The sequence below is a fragment of the Notamacropus eugenii genome, chromosome 1 (genome assembly GCF_028372415.1).
Source record: "Notamacropus eugenii isolate mMacEug1 chromosome 1, mMacEug1.pri_v2, whole genome shotgun sequence".
NCBI classification, from domain to species: Eukaryota; Metazoa; Chordata; class Mammalia; order Diprotodontia; family Macropodidae; genus Notamacropus; species Notamacropus eugenii.
In genome coordinates this window covers 506,333,559-506,352,345 of record NC_092872.1, presented here as the reverse complement: position 1 = coordinate 506,352,345, position 18,787 = coordinate 506,333,559, and positions in this window count along the sequence as shown.

The following is an 18,787-nucleotide window of genomic DNA, read 5'->3' as shown; positions in this document are numbered from 1 at the left end:
TTGATTTCTGTCACTCCATATGAAAAACAAGACTATTCTAAAGAAATGGAGAGTGAAAGTAACTAGGTGAGCAAGGGGGGAGGGAAGAAAAAAAAGGGTGGGGAAAGAAATTTACCTGACAATTTGATTATATATTTAAAAGAAAGAGCAAGTGGTATATAATTGATTTTCAGTTTCACAGGCAATCATCTTTTTTATTATGCTATGTCATGGAAATGCTTGTTTTTTCTCATGAATTAAAAAAAAGAATAAAACAGAAAAAAAGTAAGGCAAACAGTAAAGGACTTCTGATCATACGTACAAAGTATTTGTCAGCTCTCTTACAATTAAGAATCCACAAGGTTTAGGGTATTTTAACTCATGCCCATTGCTGGCTGGCTTTGTCCCTGTTCTGAGGAAGAAACTCAAACTCAGACTTGACAAAATGAAAACAACCAGTCTCTACTGATACCGGGGCCAGAAGAGCACGAAGTTAAGGTTGTAAAGCAAATAATTAGAATCAAATAGTTTAGGACCCAGAATAAGCATCAAAAAAGATCAGAGTAGTGACCGTGTCCAGAAAATAGTGTCATCACAGACCCACCCACTCACACAATTACTCCTGATTTCATTCACACCCTCACACTTCAGTTCTTTTCCCGTATGAAGACAGGATAGTCAGAAATATACCATTCAGATTCACCACATCCCAGAGAGTGTGGAAGGGTATGAGGGCCAAGCATCCACACATTGTCTCTTCAGTCTCAAAGTATAGGCAAGCTCTGCCAGTCTACAGACTCAACCTACTATACATTTTTCCTGTCCTCTCTCAAATCAAAGCTCATGCTCAAGTCACTAAGTCCTCAACTTTTAGATTCTTTTTCATGGAAATCATAGGTTTAGAGCTAGAGAAGGAAATTTAAGGGCCATCAAATATAATCCCCTCATTTTATAGATGAGAAAACTGAGGATGGAAGAGATTAAGTGATTTGCCTGGGTCATATACCTATTAAGTATATCTGCCCTCCTCTTTCTCTCCCATACACAGAATCATTCTTTCTCACACACCCTACACTGATTTACAACCATACTACATTTTCTCTCTTCTCATTGACACTACGATTATCACACTCACTTTATGGTAAGAGTTCGTTTCTACCACTGTATCAACTCAATCATCACTAGTAAAGGATTATATTACACATTTAAAACTGTGCAAGGAATTCCTGACAATTGACAATAGCCATGGCACTAATATTGCACATTTAGCTAATCCCATATTGCAGTTATATCCAGGATCTAACTTACATTGTCTTCTTTTACTATTCAAGACATAGTTGAGATTCTGGAATAAGGTAAGCAGTCAAGACTGAGGGTATGTCTAGTCTAGATAAATTCTCAAGGCTAGGCTATGATTCAGAACAAGGTAAGTAAGTGAATATTGGGCCATATACAAAAAAGTAAGGATCAGGGTAAGCAGTAGGTAAGAGGCCAAGCAGGTGGACAGAAACCAAGAGAACATGAATATAGGAGGGTGGAGCAATGGAAATCATCAAAAGTCAAGGAAAAGAATCAGGAACCAGGAGCTACAGGAGAAAGGCAGATCAAACAAGAGAACATAAGCAATCAAGCTGTGTGTGTGCATACACATACATGTATTATACACATACATGCATTATACACGTACATATGTATATACACACGTGTATTTATATGCATTGCATATACTTGTATATGTATAGTGAATATAAGTAAATGCACATATAAATAAATGTCTGTGGGTATATATATGTATACACATGTGTGTATATGTGTTATATATACATATATTACCATTCATTTTGCAAACCTTACAGTGCTTTCAGAAATGTCGGGTGGTACCATCATCAATAAAGACGGTCAATTCTGGCTCTGTGTGATCTTGGGCTGATCCTTCTTGGCTTGGTTTCCTTATCTGTGAAATAAGGACTTTTGACCAGATGACTTCTAAAGCTCTTTCAGTTCTAAATCTGTGGTCTCTTGATCATCACCAATTCTACTGAGTCTAAACCATTTCTTTATCTCAATCAGGGAACTTTTATACTCTTTCGGATCAGTCAGGAAGCAGCCCTCAAGCAGGAGATCACCTCGCTGGGGTGGGGAGTGAGGGGACAGCTTTTGGTAGAAAGACAGCTTCCAATGTGAACAAATCCTGGTACCATCATTATGCAGGAAACCCTGATCATTTATGATCCTACCCCACCCTCCAAACTCCTACAGAAATCCAGTCTTGCAAGCCTGACAATTTCCTGGATAAAGTGCAGTCATGTGAAAAGATGACTTCTTTATCTGTTTGCTTTTCACTGTCTGTGACACTTCCTCAAAATACAAAAGCCACAGCTCTAATTTTCACCACTTTTTTTTGGAAAGGACCAACAGATGTCAGTACAGTCTGGATAACAAGCATATATGTGTGCATACTCACATATATGCATATGTACACACACATGCACACATACATATACACATATACGTACACATACACAAATATATACATACATATAGACACACATATACATAAACATACACATATATACATATATACACACATACATATGTGTGTGTATATACAAATACATATACACACACACATACATACATATATATATATACATATAAAGAAGAAAGTTGGGTCCATTACACTGCATCCTCCAGAGCTCACAGCACTCCTTATTCTGAAATCCTACCAATGTCATTGGGAGGGAGGGAGGGACTTGGGTGGGGGATAATGAAAGACATGGAATGTCCTATCTACCTCACTGAATCCATCTCTATCAGAAGGAAAGTTGAATAGACAAACATGTTCCCTCTCTAAAAATAGCCTTTACCAATGAATGACCCCAGATCTTACTTAAGAGCATGTTTCCAACTGGAGCTACACTCAACGGGAAAGAACAGAGCACATCCTTTGCCTCAAGTATCTTTCACTTTGTGAAATCTGAGTATGTTCGTAGTCCTCATGAAAATGCAGGTCACAAATCTCAAGCAGAACACTTCAGTGGGTTTAACAAATAAAATGTGATCAGAAATAAAGATTGTGCTCCATAACTTAACATTTCATTAACGTACTTTACAGATGGCAGAGTGCTCTATGATTCATTATCTCTTCTGAGCCTCACAACAACCCTTTGAGGCAGGCAGTATTAAGTATTATTATTCCCATTCTACAGATGAGGAAACTGATGTTCAGAGAAGTAAAACTGACCTGCAGGGGGATGCAGTGAACAAGTGGTGGAGCTGGGACTCCAGCTTAAGTCTTCTAGCTATACACACTTGCTTGTAGGCTTCATGAGTTTATAAAGGTTGATTATATCCATCCTCATTTTTCATCTGGGCAGCTTGGTGGTACAGTGGATAGGGTACTAGGCCTGGAGTCAGGAAGACCTGAGCTCAAATTCTCCCTCAGACACTAATATGTAATCTTGTACAAGTCACATTTTAACGTCTGCGTCAGTTTTCTCATCGGTAAAATGGAAATCATAATAGCACTTGTTTCACACAGTTGTTTGGAAGATCAAATTAGATAATAATTGTAAATAAATGTTTGTTCCTTTCCTCCCTCATCCTTTCAGATTGAAGAAGCCTTATAACTTGATACTATCCTCATACAGGAACAATAATTTAATTGTTCTTTGTTGCAAACAGTTTTGTTTGTAAAAGGTGAAGCCATGTCCAAAGTCATGCCTAAGAAAGTGCGTTAACTCTTTCCAATCAAATGAAGGCCACACATACAGGGTGTTGCAAAAACCTTAGTACAATTTTCAGCTTTAGTTGCATAGTATTTAATAAGCACCCATTATATGAAAAGCATTGCTGCAAGTGCTTTCGAGTCTCTACAAAACAATTTGCTGTGTTCCCTGTCCCTGGGAGCTGAGATTTTCTGGTTGCATAAACCCAGGGATCTTTTCACTCTACCATGTTCATTCTCTGCTCCAGACTCAGCTTATCCTTGAAGTCTTTGCAGATTAACTCCATGTGTGATTCTGATCCTTTCTTTCCACTATGACTTTCTGTATACATTTGAATAAAACTATTTCTCACTTTTTCATATATTGCATGGTAATGACTTTCCATGCATTTTGTATTTGAGTGCATTCTTGAAAGCAGTGACTCTTTCCTTTTCTTTCATATGCCCTTCATACCTTTTTTTCTCCCTCTAGGTCTTAGTACAGTACCCTAGATACAGTCGAATATTTGCTCAAAGATCACCAAATAACTCAATTTTCAGATTCTGAGATGGCTGTAGGAGAGGAAAAAGACAAAAAAAAATGCAATGACAAGCAATGTATCGTGGTAGAAGGTGCACAGAATGTGGAGTCAGTATGCCTGGGTTCAATTCCAGGATTTATCATTTACTGCTTGTGGGATCTAGCTGGTCTCTCAACTCTAAACCCCATGACTATGTAGTTAAGATTCCATAGACGAACTACACTAATGCCTTTCACCCATTGAATGAGTCATAGGAGAGGCTCATTATGGTGTAATGGAAAGCATAGGGGTCTTGAAGTCAAAAGACCTCAGTGTAATATAAACGCTGACATTTACTAGCTCTGTAAGCCTAGTAAGTCCCTAAAACTCTCTGTACCTTTCCTTATCTATAAAATTGACATATTTGTACTACCCAACTCACAGGGCTCCTGTGAAGAAAGCACTTTGAAGACCTGTGATATATTATTATTAACAGAAGCCCACAGACTCAATTCCCAACTCACAGTCTCCATTGAAGATTTGTAAAAAAGAGAGTTTGCCAGGCTGACCAAACCCCACCTGTTTATCCATGTCTTGTAACTGAAACTGCCAGTCCAGTCAAATCACACCTGTTTATCCATATCTTCAAACTGCTACACCAACATTCCTCCTTGTCAGCAAACTGTTGTCATCTCTTTCCAGCTTCTTCAAAATAGAAGTGCTAGTTACCCAAAGTCAAGAGATTATTTTAGAGGGTCTTAGATATCTTCTGGCTAGGTATCTTCTGAAATCCCTTCCAACACTGAGATTCTGTGTATACTTACTTGACCACCCAGCTCTTTGCCTCACATCAACCTGCTTACTTTCCCATTTATCCAAATTGAAACTTAATGGGTGGTATAGTAATGTAAGTGGAACTATCCTTTCCTGCTCAACTAGATTAGAACTTCCCTTTGGCAATGTCCCATAAGGTATATATAATCCCTACCACATGACCCAAAGACCTCTTTGTATTTTCAAGAAATAACAATCTGTTAAAAAAAAAAGTCACCACATTAAAACAAATACTTTTACAGTTTTTATAACGTCTATAGTCAATGTATATAATGTGTTTTTTCACATTTCTTTATTTTATTTTTAATTTATGGAATAAAACAAGCCTTTTTATAACATGGTATAATAAAAATATGATTATACATGAAATTGCAAATCTATTATGTACAACTTGCTATTCCTCTTAAATATATGATAAAGTTATCATGTAAATTACTTTTTTTTCCTTTTTTTCCTTCCCTCCCCCACCCCCATCCTAGAAATGGCTACCATTAGACACAAATATATATATATATATATATATATATATATATATATATATATATGTATAGATGTAAAATTATTCTATACAAACTTTTACTTATCAGTTCTTTCACTAGATGCAGATAGCATCTTTCTTTATATGTCCTTTATAGTTAATTTGGATATTTACAGTAGTCAAAATAACTTATTTGCTCAATGTCATTCTTAAAACAATATTTATTGTATACCATGTTCTCTTGGTTCTGCTTATTTCACTCTTCATTATTTGATGCAAATCTACCCACGTTTTTCTAAGATCATTGAGCTCATCATTTATTATAGCACAGTAGTATTCCATCACGATCATAATACCACAACTTATTCAACCATTCCCCAATTGACAGTCATATCTGCAATGTCCAGTTCTTTGTATAATGTGTTTTAAAGAACATTTTCTGATAAAACTCCCTTTGTACGGATATAAGGATGAATAGTATTTTAATACTACTAATACACCAACAGTTTATAGAGAATGTGCATGGATACAGTTACAATTGTATAGTAACTAGGATTCAAAACCATGGTGTTTTTTATTTAAAATGTTTGTTGAAAATTATGTATCATCCCTAACAGTACTAGCCCACCTTTTTTTTATAGCAAGATGATTTCACATCTGTCCTACTCACTACCTGTGTAACTATTAACAAATGACATTACCTCATTTTGGTCCTCAGTTTCTTCATCTATCAAATGAAAAGTTTGGATGAGATCTCAAAGGTCTTTTCTAGCTTCAAATCTATGATCTTGTCACTGCTCTAAGGTCTTGTTCTTAGTGATGACAATCTCTTGGCAGTTAATCTAGACTCAGGCGTTGCTAATACAGTCATGATTTACTGGAGTATAAGCTCTCAAGAGAAAGAACTGTGTCTTATCTAAACTTTGCATCTCTTCCAGCACCTAGGATGCTAGATTTCAAACTGATGATGGAGTTTGAGAACCTATGTCAAGTCTTCTGGCTTTTTCCACAGTTACCCATAATGCAACCCCTTCATTTTACAGTTAATTAACTGGACCTCTCTAAGCACCAGAGAAATTATGACTTGCCTGAGGCCACATAGGTAATAAGTGTCAGAAACAGAAATATTTTTCAAATTGAATTCTATCCTTACCATATTGCTTTGTAACGCAAACAGGACATAGATCTTAATCCCTATTTTACTGATGAGAAAACCAAGGTTCAGCAAAGTTGTGACTTATCAAAGTCACAGAGCAAGTAAAGAGTAAAGCTGGTATTTATATATCTCATACTTAGGGTATTCTACACATATTATCTCATTGATCCTCACAGTGACCCTGAGGGAAGCACTATGGGTATTAATATCTCCATTTTATAGATGAAAATAGTGAGGCTTTGAGAGGTTAAGTGGCCTGCTCATGGTCACAGTCCCAATAAGTGGCAAAGGTGGTACTTGGCCCCAGGTCTTTCTTGACTCCAAGTTCTCTCCAGTGAAAAATATAGCCCACAGATTATACAATGCAAGCTTTTAATAATACAGGCAATCTTTGGTGTTGTGGGTCTGTTACTTTTAGTCATATCTGACTGCTCATTTTCCCATTTGGGGTTTTCTTGGCAAAGATACTGGAATAGTGTGTCATTTCTTTCTCCAGCAAATTTTACAGATGAGAAAACTGAGGCAAAAGGTGCTAAATGACTTGCCCAGGTTTTCACAGCTACTAAGTGTCTGAGGCCAAATTTGAACTCAGGAGGTTGAGTCTTTCTGACTTGAGGCTCAGCAATCCATCTACCACACCACACCACACCACACCACACCACACCACACCACACCACACCACACCACCTAGGTCTTCACTTACTTGTCAACCTGTTCTAGGCCTGTGGCTATCCTGACATAAAGAACTTTATTTTGAAAAAGGAAGTACTTTCTGTCTCCGTATATATTCTTTTTCTTTTCAGGTCACATGTTGTCCTGGAGCCTCTAGACTTCCTGGAACTTGAACTAACATTATAGATATTCCATCAGTCTTTAAATGTTACAATTTTCCTGAACAATCAAGAAGAGAAATGTTCTTTGTTTGTAAAACAATGACAAACAAAAAAAAAATCAAACCTCTCACAAGTTTTGTTTACTTGATGATTCTGCCTCCTGACTGATTGTTCTCCAAGGTGAGAAATATTCCCAAACAGAACAGAACAGGATTTTTATTATATACACAAGTATATATGTGTATATGTAATTGAATATATTGTTTTGTATATAATTATAGATAAAATAGATATATATATAATATGTAATATATATAATGAACATAAACACACAATATAAATATGTGTGTGTATGTGGTGATATGTATCATATCACCATTTTCCTTCTTTTTTCTTGAATCCTTGAATGCTCCTTGAAGCATCTTTGTATAGACAGAAGAATTTCATGGTAAATGTGCTACACTCTGTACTTATAAATACAGAAATGATCATAGGGCTTTTTTGGGCAAATGGTGATTGCAAGTGGGACTCCAGAGTCATGGAATTGAAAGGACAAAGTGAAACTCTGTTTCTTCAGCAATTTTTGCAGTTCTCTGGAGTTTTTCTTATTTCAAGCTTTTTCTCCATTCAATACATATTTTTTGAGCATTTATTATGCACCTAGACTATTTAGGCATTCCAAGGAAGTACTGTAGATTTTTAAAATTCAACCCATTCAAAAGAGAAAGAATTTTACTTCCCAACCCCAAGCCCTCCTCTCTTCCAAATTTCCCTATTTCTTTTGAGGGTACCACCATCCTCCATCTCCCTGGTTCCTAATCTTGCTATTATCCTCAACTACTTACTCACACTCAGTTAACATATTTAAATTGTTGCCAAGATTTTTCATTTCTACCATCTTTGGTATATATCCCATTCTCTCCACTCACACAGCTACCATTTTGGTGCAGACTCTCAATCCCTCTAGTCTGAATTATTGCAATATCTTTCTGGCTGGTCTTCCCACCCCACTCTAGTCCAGGAACTAGTAGTCTTGAGACCACACATGACCCTCTCGGTCCTCAAGTGTGGCTCTTTGAATCCAAACCAACTAGATTCAGTCAAAGGGTCTTACTTGAGGACCTGGAGGGCCACATGTGGCCTCAAGGCTGCAGGTTCCCCACCCCTGACTAGGTGAAGCAGTAGATAGAGTGCTGACCTGGAGTAAAGAAGACCTGAGTTCAAATCCTGCTTCAGATATTTACTATCTGTGTAACTTTGAGCAAGTCACTTAATCTTCGTTTGCTCAACTGTAAAATGGTTATAATATAGCACCTACCTAAAAGAGTTGTTGAAAATAACCAATGAAATAATATTTGTAAAGTACTTTGCACAGAAACAGGCACATATAAACACCTACATTTAATAAGTGCTTATTCCTTCCCTTCTCTCCTTCCATCTCCCTTCATCACTTTTCATCTGAACTACTACAAAAGCTTCCTAGTCTCTCTGCCTCTAATAGCTCCCTCTCTTGAACCCAAAGTTTCTTAACTTGGAGTCTATATTCAGGCATCTATGGATGGATTTCAAAGGGTCTGTCTACTTGGATTACTTTCATTAACCTTAGGATTTATTATTTTTATTATTTAATTATTTATTAGGATTTATTCATTTAAAAGTGTAATTTTGAGAAGTGATCCATAGGCTTTCATCAGATTGCCAAATAGACCTATGACACATAAGAAAAGATAAGTACCCTTGCTCTAATTCATCCTCTGCAGAAATAATCTTCCAAATATATTCAAATACATTAAAAAAAACACAAGCCTAACTAAGTCACTCACCAGTTCAAGAATTTTCAATGACTCCCTAGTGCTTCTAGGATAAAATACCAGTTACTCAGCTTATCATTGAAAACCTAACAACTTGACTCCAAGCTACTTTATTTTATATTATCCCCCATAATGTGGGAGCATTCTAAATTTTTGCCTTTCTAAACTACTGTCATCTTCTGAACTCAGAAGATAAAGGTGAAAACAGTTCCTACTCTAAAGAAACTCAATCTGAGTAAAGAAAACATGCAAACAACTCTTCACATACATGAAAAGACAACATAAATAAGAGGTAATTTGAGAAGGTAGGGTCAGCACAGACGTTACTTCCTGTAGGAAGCCTTTCCTCTGTCCTGGCTGGTGTTCTCTCCTTCCTGAAATTATCTTATATTGACTTATCTGGGTGGCTCTGGGGATATCAAGGCATTAGGAGGTGATAATTGGCTATAAAAGTTTTAAGCAACTGCTTAGGATTTTATATTCATAAGTAATTCACAGAAACAAGGCTGAAAATTTCAACCACAATGGAAAGCAGAGGAAGCTTAGTAGGGACTTGGACTGAGTATTCGATGCCCCTCAGCTGAGTGGCTGCTATCTGTCCTCCAAGGGGAGGCTCACCTACCTCCTGGAGGAGAAGGTTGAAGGGACTCAAAGAGCACCTCTCCATCCCCCCAGATTCTAAAGGAGAATTAATTGTTCCTAAAGGAAACAGAAGCAAGGGATGGATCTAAGATGAAGGCAAGACTGTTAGGATGATGGATGGAGGGTACAGAATAGTGGGGAAAGGGAAGGAAAAGAACAGCCTGTACAATTAGAGTTTCAAAACAGATGTGAGGTTCTTCCTAAATAGGAGGGAGCTGGGTAATTTAAGAAGGGAGAAGCTACTTGTGCTCCAAAGAATGATATAGCAGTGCCACAGAAGCTTTCAGATGAAGGGACCATGCAGCGGGGGCAGGGAAGGTGTGGTTGATGATTCTCTGTTCAAGGATACTGAGGTAGCTATCTGTTAACAGTCTGTGATGAGATCTGCTGTGTTCCAGGGGCACATATCCAAGACACAATAGAGAACTTCTCAAAGCTTATCGGAACAGATGATAACTACCCACTTCTGGTGATTCACTGGGCACAAATAACACTTTCAAAAGGAACATTAAATAAACTATTGCCAATGATTATGAAGTCTAGGGCAAAAAAACTGAAGATCATAAAAGCACAGGTTGTGTTTTCCTTGATGTTGCCCATTGAAGGCAAGGGATGCCGAAGTGAAAATTAACTTGGGAAGTGAACAGCTGCTTAGGAATTTGATTTGGATTTCTGGACCAGAACTTACAATATAGGGATGACAAGTTTTTGGCTAGAGATGGAGTATACCTAACAGAGGCTGTCCAACTGTTTTGTAATTTGAATCAAAAGACTTTAAACTAAAAATAATGGAAGAGGAAGAAAATTGCCTATGTATATCCTTCAAGTTACTATAATAAAGTAGCCACTAAAAAGGATAGAAGAACAGCAGCTGAGACACCTGGAAATTCACATGAAATGAAAGCCAAAAAAAAAAAAAAAAAAAAGGACAGTAATAAGACCCATGGTTTCAAATGCCTATACACAAATGCCTAAAGTTTAGGCAACAAAGAAGGGGAACTAGCAGTCCCAAACAAGGGAGCAAATTTGACCTTATGGATATCACTGAGACTTGGTGGAATGAAACCCATGACTTGATCATGACTCTGAATGACTATACCTCTTTCAAAAGAAACAAGGTAGTTCAAAGGTAGTGGTGGTGGTGGTGGTGGTGGTTTTTCTCTTCATGACCCCTTTTTGGAGGGTTTTGTTGGCATAAATCCTGGAGTGGTTTGGTATTTCCTTCTTCAGCTCATTTGACAAATGAAGAAGCTAAGGCAAACAAGGTTAAATAATTTGCCCAGGGGTGGGGTAGCATTCTTTATTAAAAAAGAATATTTATGCAAGGAAATCCAGAAACCAGGGAAAGAGAGCATGAGGAGGATTTCTATGAAAGCCAAAGGAGTGAAATAAAAATGATTTTGTTATTGGACAGAAAGAAGCGATAGATGAGGAATCTGGGTAACAGATCAAAAGCCTGGCACTCTGTTAAGATGTAGTTGTAATAAGGGATTTCAGTTATCCAGACATCTGCTGGAAATCTCTCTTTCTACCAAAAGCATAGCAACTATTATCTTCTTGACTTGCTGCAGTGATAATTTCAGCCTCCAAAAAGTGGAGGAGCCAACAAGGGGGAAATTCTATTTTCAATCTGATTCTCACTAATGGAGAGATGGTTGTTGCAATGGAAGTTGGAAAATTCTTGGGTGAAATGAACATTCCAGTCTAACTTTGTGACAGGTGAGGAGCAATTTGGACACAATGTGGAATGCACCCAAGATCTGGGGAAAACATTTCAAAGATTTGGAGATAGTTGGATCCCATGAAGTAAAATGCTATAGAGTAAGTCATACTAGGAAGAATAGGAGATGCTTAAGAATGCAGATGCTTAAGAAAGGCACAAATGGAAACAACTATAGTAAACAGGAAAAATGATATTTGTATGAGGAGAATGATGTGGAAGTACAGGAAACTCATCAGCCAATTTATTTTTTTTTAATGCACCGTATATCATAGCAGTCACATAACATAAGATAAATATGAGTGTGGCACACTCCAACAAACAGTGGCAGAAATGCTAAAGCTCAGATATGCTAAGGCTGGCAAGAGAACTAAGGGATAACAAAAAGGTTTGGTTTTGTAAACTACAATAGAGAAAAAGGAGGCTCAAAGAAGGAATAAGACTTTTGCTTGAGGTGGATGGATGATAATAACTGAAAACAGAGAGAAGGCAGAACTACTCAATTACTATTTCGTTTCTATTTTCTCTGCAAATAACAACTTTTTGATGGAAATGACTAACAGAGAGTTAATATCCAAGATAATTAAGGTGATAGCAAGAGAGTACCTATCTGCCCTTGATGAATTCAAGTCACCTGAGCCAGATGAACCACATCCTTGGATACCGAAAGAACTCACAAATGTTATTGCTGAACCACATCAGTGATGTCTGAAAGATCATGGAAAACGGGAGAGGTACCAAAAGATGAAAGAAGAGGAGATGCCTGATTTTCAAAAAAGGGAAGAGAACAGAGTCTGCACACTATAGGCCAGTGAGCTTGTCTTTTTATTCCTGGGAAAGTTCTAGAACAGATCATTAAAGATATAGATCATTAAAGACACCTACATAAGGAAGCAGTGATTCCAAAAAGCCAGCATGGTTTCATCAAAATGAGGTCATGCCAGGCTAACCTCATTTCCTTTTGGGACAGGATTACTCATTGATGAAGGGAATGCTATGGATATAATTTACCTAGAATATAAAAGGACTTTTGAAGAGAAATCTCTCATTCTCATAAATCTCTATTCTCATGAAGAAAATGGAAAGATGGATTACACAACAATGCAATCAGACAGATTTATCATTGGACAGACTGAAAGAACAGTTGTTAATGCTTCAATTTCAACATGGCAGGAGGTTTCCATTGTAGTATCCCAAGAATCTATGCTTGGCCCTGTACAGTTTAACATTTTTATCAACTAGATTACAATAAGCTAAATCAAATAACATGAAATTCAATACCGATTAATGGAAAGTTACATAGATGTGCAAATTAACTTCATAGATAAAAGATGGGTGAGCCATGGTTAGATAGCAGTTGTTCCAAAAAAAGATTTGGGGGATTTAGTGGACTACCAACTCAATGTAAGTCAGCAATGTGTTATAGGAGCCAAAAAAAAAAAAATGAATGAGATCTTGGGCTGAATTAAAAGGGGCATAGCTTCCAGGAATAGAAAGGTGATAGTTCCACTGTAATCTGCCCCTGTCAGATCATTCCAAAGCATTTTGTTCACTTCTGAGTACCATAACACTGTTGGGGAGACTTTCCAGAAGAAATTAGCCATTTAGTAGCTTCCTTTTTAAACTAATTATTATTGCTAACTAGGTACTAAGATCAGTTGTCCTGACTTTTGATATCCAAGAAATTTGGTTCCTGGGAGTTGGTGGGAGATTGGAGTGTTAACCACTACAACCTACCATAGGATAGCCCCATCATGTAGGCTAGGCTGAGTTTTTTTCCCCTTAATTGTCTCAAGGGACTAAAGCCACAGACCATTTCCATGGCTTCCTTGTCCCATAAGTATAAAAGACTAGGGCATGTGAAGGTCCAGCACTTCCTCAAAGCTTTTAACCCACTGACCAGCAGGATGACTAACAGTACAGAGAAGCTATGCTTAACTGAATCAATGCAACATCCTTCTTCAATATCCTTCCCCTGAAATGGCTAAGTAAATCTTCTTTTATTAACTTAGAATGGAATCTAAGCATTTCATTTCATTCTAATCTCAAACCTAAATGAGAGTAAGTTTCCAACATTACCAGACCTTGAGAAAGTTGTGGGAGAGGAAGTAACAGGGATAGGGTAAAAAGAGAGGCTGAAAATGAAAATAGTGAGTAAAAATAAGATGGAAGGAAATTGACAAATAGTAATTATAACCTTGAATGTGAATGGAATGCTTATAGCAGCTTTCTGTGGTAGCAAAGAACTGGAAACTGCAGAGGTTTCCATCAACTGGGGTACAGCAGAACAAGTTGTGGTATATGATTGTGATGAATACTATTGTGCTATAAGAAATGATGAGCTTAATGATCTTAGAAAAATATGGAAATATTTGCCCAAAATAATGAAAAGCAAAACATTGTATACAGCAATAGCAATTTTATTTTAAGAATGAATTTTAGCAAATAAGTCATTTTGTTTTTGCAAGGCACTTGGGGTTAAGTGACTTGCCCAGGGTCACACAACTAGTAAGCATCAAGCATCAGAGGGTGGTTTTGAACTCAGGTCATCCTGACTCCAGGACTAGTGCTCTAACCACTGCACCACCTAGATGCCCTGGTCATTTTGACTATTATAAATATCTAAATTAACTATAAAGGACATATGTGAAGAAAGATGCTATCTCTATCCAGAGAAAGATAAATAAAAGATAAATAGAAGCATGTATAGAATAATTTCGTGTGTATGTATGTATGTGTGTACATTGGTAACCATCTCTAGGATAGGGGGAAGGAAAGAAAAAAAGGGGGGAAAAAGGAAATTCACATGATAACTTTATTACGTATTTAAAAGGAATCGCAAATTGTACATAATACATTGCTGTTTCATGGACAATAGATTTTTTTTATTATACTATGTTATGGATATGCTTCTTTTCCTATAAATTAAACATTTTTAAAATATTTTTTTAAAATCTAAAATCTGAGTAGACAAGCTTAGATGGTTCCAGCTTACTTCAGGTCCCAATTTCTGAAAGCTGATCATGAGTTCAGGAAGGGATTCTCACCCCTCTCCCCAGGTAAATGTTTTAAGGTAGCCCTTGAGACGCTGCCATTGACATTGAGGAGTATAGCTTTCTAGGGTTGCTTCCCCAGCCCTAGTTTGGGTCAGAACTTAGGTCCTGCCAGTCTCAATCTCTAACCAAGTAATTCCACAAGACAATCAAGCTATTCTTCTAATGTGACCCTCTTCCACCTCAAATTTCACCATACTGAAACTGAACCACTTGTTTTCTCATATGTAAAATACATAGAGAGCATTTACTTCAGAGCCGTTGTGAAATCCATAACATAAATCAGATAACAAACATGAAACCACTATATAAATGTTGGCTATTTGGCTATTTGTAGTAGTAGTAGTAGTAGTGATAGTAGTAGTGGTTGTAGTAGTGGTGGTGGTGGTAGTGGTAGTAGTAGCAGTAGTGGTGGTAGTGGTAGTAGTAGTGGTGGTGGTGGTGATGGTGATGGTGGTGGTGGTGAGAAAAGCACCAGTGAACAGTTCTGCATTTTTCTTAAGCAGGACTTTGTATCCCTACAATCAGAAAACCATTGGATTGCATTTTTGCATTTGGATAACTTTTGAGTTTAAACTACAAGGTATTAGAGCCTTTGCCTAAAGACTTCAGCTGCTGCTTTCTAACAATGCTGAGGGAGAACTGAAGTTAAGAGGGTAGGGCTAAGATGTCTTAATGAAGGATAATTAGGACAGCTTCAAAGTCTCCTTGCTGCTCCAACCAGAAAACGTGTCACTTCGAGGTCAAGAAGAGAAAGAGCTGAATGTTAGCCTCTGTTGTTTTCTTCCTGCCTTTTCCTTTTTCTCATGAGTAGTAAAAGGTCCCTTTTACCCCCTTGGAGGCAACAGAGTGACAGCCAACAGTACACTGTGAACTCCAGGAAAGGCCCTATTCTAAATATAGCTTCCTTCTTGTTCTAGTAATCCCTCCTGAAGCCTCAGGTCATAGGGAGATTTACAGCCAAAAAGGTTCTCCCCAATTCACCTGGTTGCTTTCTACTGCACTACTCCTGCTCCTTTATAATTCTCTAGGCCTTGTAACTCATCCTTGCCTAATGTTTCTTTCTTAACAGCAGAGGCATTTCAAGAATTCTATGCTTTTGAAAAACTTAGAATTAGGACCTAAAATTCTATCGCAAAGAATGAAAAATAACCAAGTACTAAAATGAGAAATTACTGATTACAGTTAGTTCTTCCATGTAGGGAAGGTAGGTCTCATTGGAAATTTATTATGGTCAGATCTTATTTGAATACACTTGGTTTGGAGAGCTACCCCTTAGCCCCTCCTCCTTTGTACCTAGGAGCTGATCCAACCCATTTTTGTGATGTTACTATCTCTTTATGGGTTAAACTTACAAGTTCAGCACTCAAGAGGATGATTGTTTCCACAGCCTATTTTCCTTTATCTGTTTTTATGGTATGTTGACACTGTATGGGCCACAGGGCTTTGGTTATGACGTCATGACAATCAATTTGACTCCTAGTAGTTGTGGTTTATTGAGACAGGGAAAGATTAACATGATTTCAAGGCAGGTCAACAAGTACCTTTAAATAGCATCTATTATGTGCCAGCAAGTGCTGAGAATGCAAAGGAAAGGGGAAAAAAATAGACAACATGTAAACACTATGTACAAACATGAGAGATACAGAATAACTTGGAGATCAACCTTGTTAAAAGGTATTAGCATTAAGGTGAATCAGGAAAGGCTTCTTCCAGGAGTAGAATTTTTTTTTTAATTTTATTTTTCTTGGCGGTGGTGGTGTTTTTTGTTTTCTTTTGCAACAAGGCTAATATGGAAATATGTATGCATGACTGCACATGTATAACCAATATCAAATTGCCTGCCTTCTCAATGAGGAAGGGAAGGGGAGCATTTGGAACTCAAAATTGAAGGAAAATGAATATTAAAATTGTTTTTACACGTAATTAGAAAAAATAAATTTAAAGGGACATTATTTCAAAGGTTACTATTTAATTCTCCAAAGTTAATCTACCTATTTGAGACTAGGTCCCAACTCAGTAAGTATGTGCAGCATCTGCTCACAAAGTATGTACTGGTGGGCCAGCTCTATGACCTATAGCATATGAAAAAGTAATTCCAAATATGACATGCGGTCATATTCCTTTGCTTGCCTATCACTTATACCTATGAATTAAGCCAACACTATTGTTCCTGATACATAACATGAACATAATAAATATGTGTTGTTTGCTTGCTTGATTAAAAAAAAACCTACACATAAAGTAGCCTAAGTACAGTTTGGTACCTTTCTCACTAAGCTCTAAGTGCAATCTGTCTCATAACCACCGGTAAATCTTATAATGGGAATTTCTTTTGGGATACAGGCTGCATTAAATGGCCATTAAGATCCTTCCCAACTGAAGAATTTTATGATTCAGTAATTGATACATATAGCAATTACAGGGTAGCTAGGTGACACAGTGGCTACAGCCACGCCTAGAGTCAGGAAGATTTTAGTTCAAATTTGGCTTATGATACTTACTAGCTATATGACCCTGGGCAAGGCACTTAACTTCTGTTTGCCTCAGTTTGCTCATCTGTAAAATGGGGATGATAATAACAGCACCTATTTCCCAGGGTTGTTGTGACATCAAATGAGATAATATTAATTATAAAGTGTTTAGCACATGCCTAACACATGGTAAGTGCTATATAAAAGTTAACTATTATTATATCAATCTCTAATGTTGCATGCCTCAGACAATTCTGCTTGTATTTTACCCTGCTTCTCTTAACTTCAAAAGAAAAATTTTTTCAGAATTTTGTATGACTCTAAGACTTCTGCCCATTTAGTATCAAGACTCCTAATAGGAAGTTTTACTCATGGTTCTCTCCTTTGCAGCTTAGTCAACATGCTACAGTTCAAGGGTGGAGAGTGGATAACATGGGACTTGAAAGTGGGAAGACCTATGTTCAAATCTGACCTTGGACACTTACTAGCTTATTATTATTATTAATGGGTAAATTATTATATTATTATTAATGGACAAGTTGCCTCATGGTGATCAATTTCTTCATCAATAAAGTGGGAATAATAATCCAATTTTTTTAAAAGTATGGATTAGTAAAGGAATAATCTTGTCATTCTTTCTGGCTCTTCTGCTTTCCTCTTCCTACTCAACTTGATTCCCCAGTTCTGAGTATAAAGTCCATCCTTATTACAGTAGCTTACTATAAAGTGTCTGAGTGGCCATTTTCCAGTTCAGCATAGCTCCTTCTGACTCAGCCACCTTTGAGCCATAGGCCATATAACTGCTGAGAGAGTTTATAATCTCTATGTAGGAGTCTATACTAACAAACTAAACCCTATACTATAGTAGTTTGTTGCTGTTGGTCAGTTATTTCCAGTCACGTCCAACTTTTTATGACCCTATCTGGAGTTTTCTTGGCTAAGATACTGGTATGGTTTGCCATTTCCTTCTCCAGCTCATTTTACAGATGAGGATATTTCCCAATTAGGATATTTATCTCTACTTGTTTATTTTTTCTTTATATCCTATATTATTGTATAAAACACTATACTATGTATATTATACTGTACTATATTATACTATATGCTGTACTATATTATACTATTTTAATAACTTTTATGTAATGTATAGTATACACTTGTATAATATATACATATAATTATATATACATAATATAATAAATAAAAGTGCAATACTTTTATATAGTGTATAGGAGAAAGCAAATTGAACAAAGAATTAGGAAATCTGGATCCCCTCCCACTCAGTGTAGCAAGATTGAATTGGCCTATAGGGGCTGTCCCATGCAGCATGTTCAGAGTTGCAATTCATGGTTCTGGTCTATCATGTGGGAACTTTAGGACCTACTTCCAACTATGTGTGACTTACGACTGAAGGGCTTGCACTTCAACATGACAAAGAGTCCCCTTCTTGGCTCTAGATACAGAGGAGCTGATGACTCAGTGGATGTATACAAAGGGGCAACCTACCCCCTCAACCTCTCTCTTCCTTTTTGTCTTTGGATCCCATCAGTATTATTTCCAGCTGCTTCCTGACAAGAGAG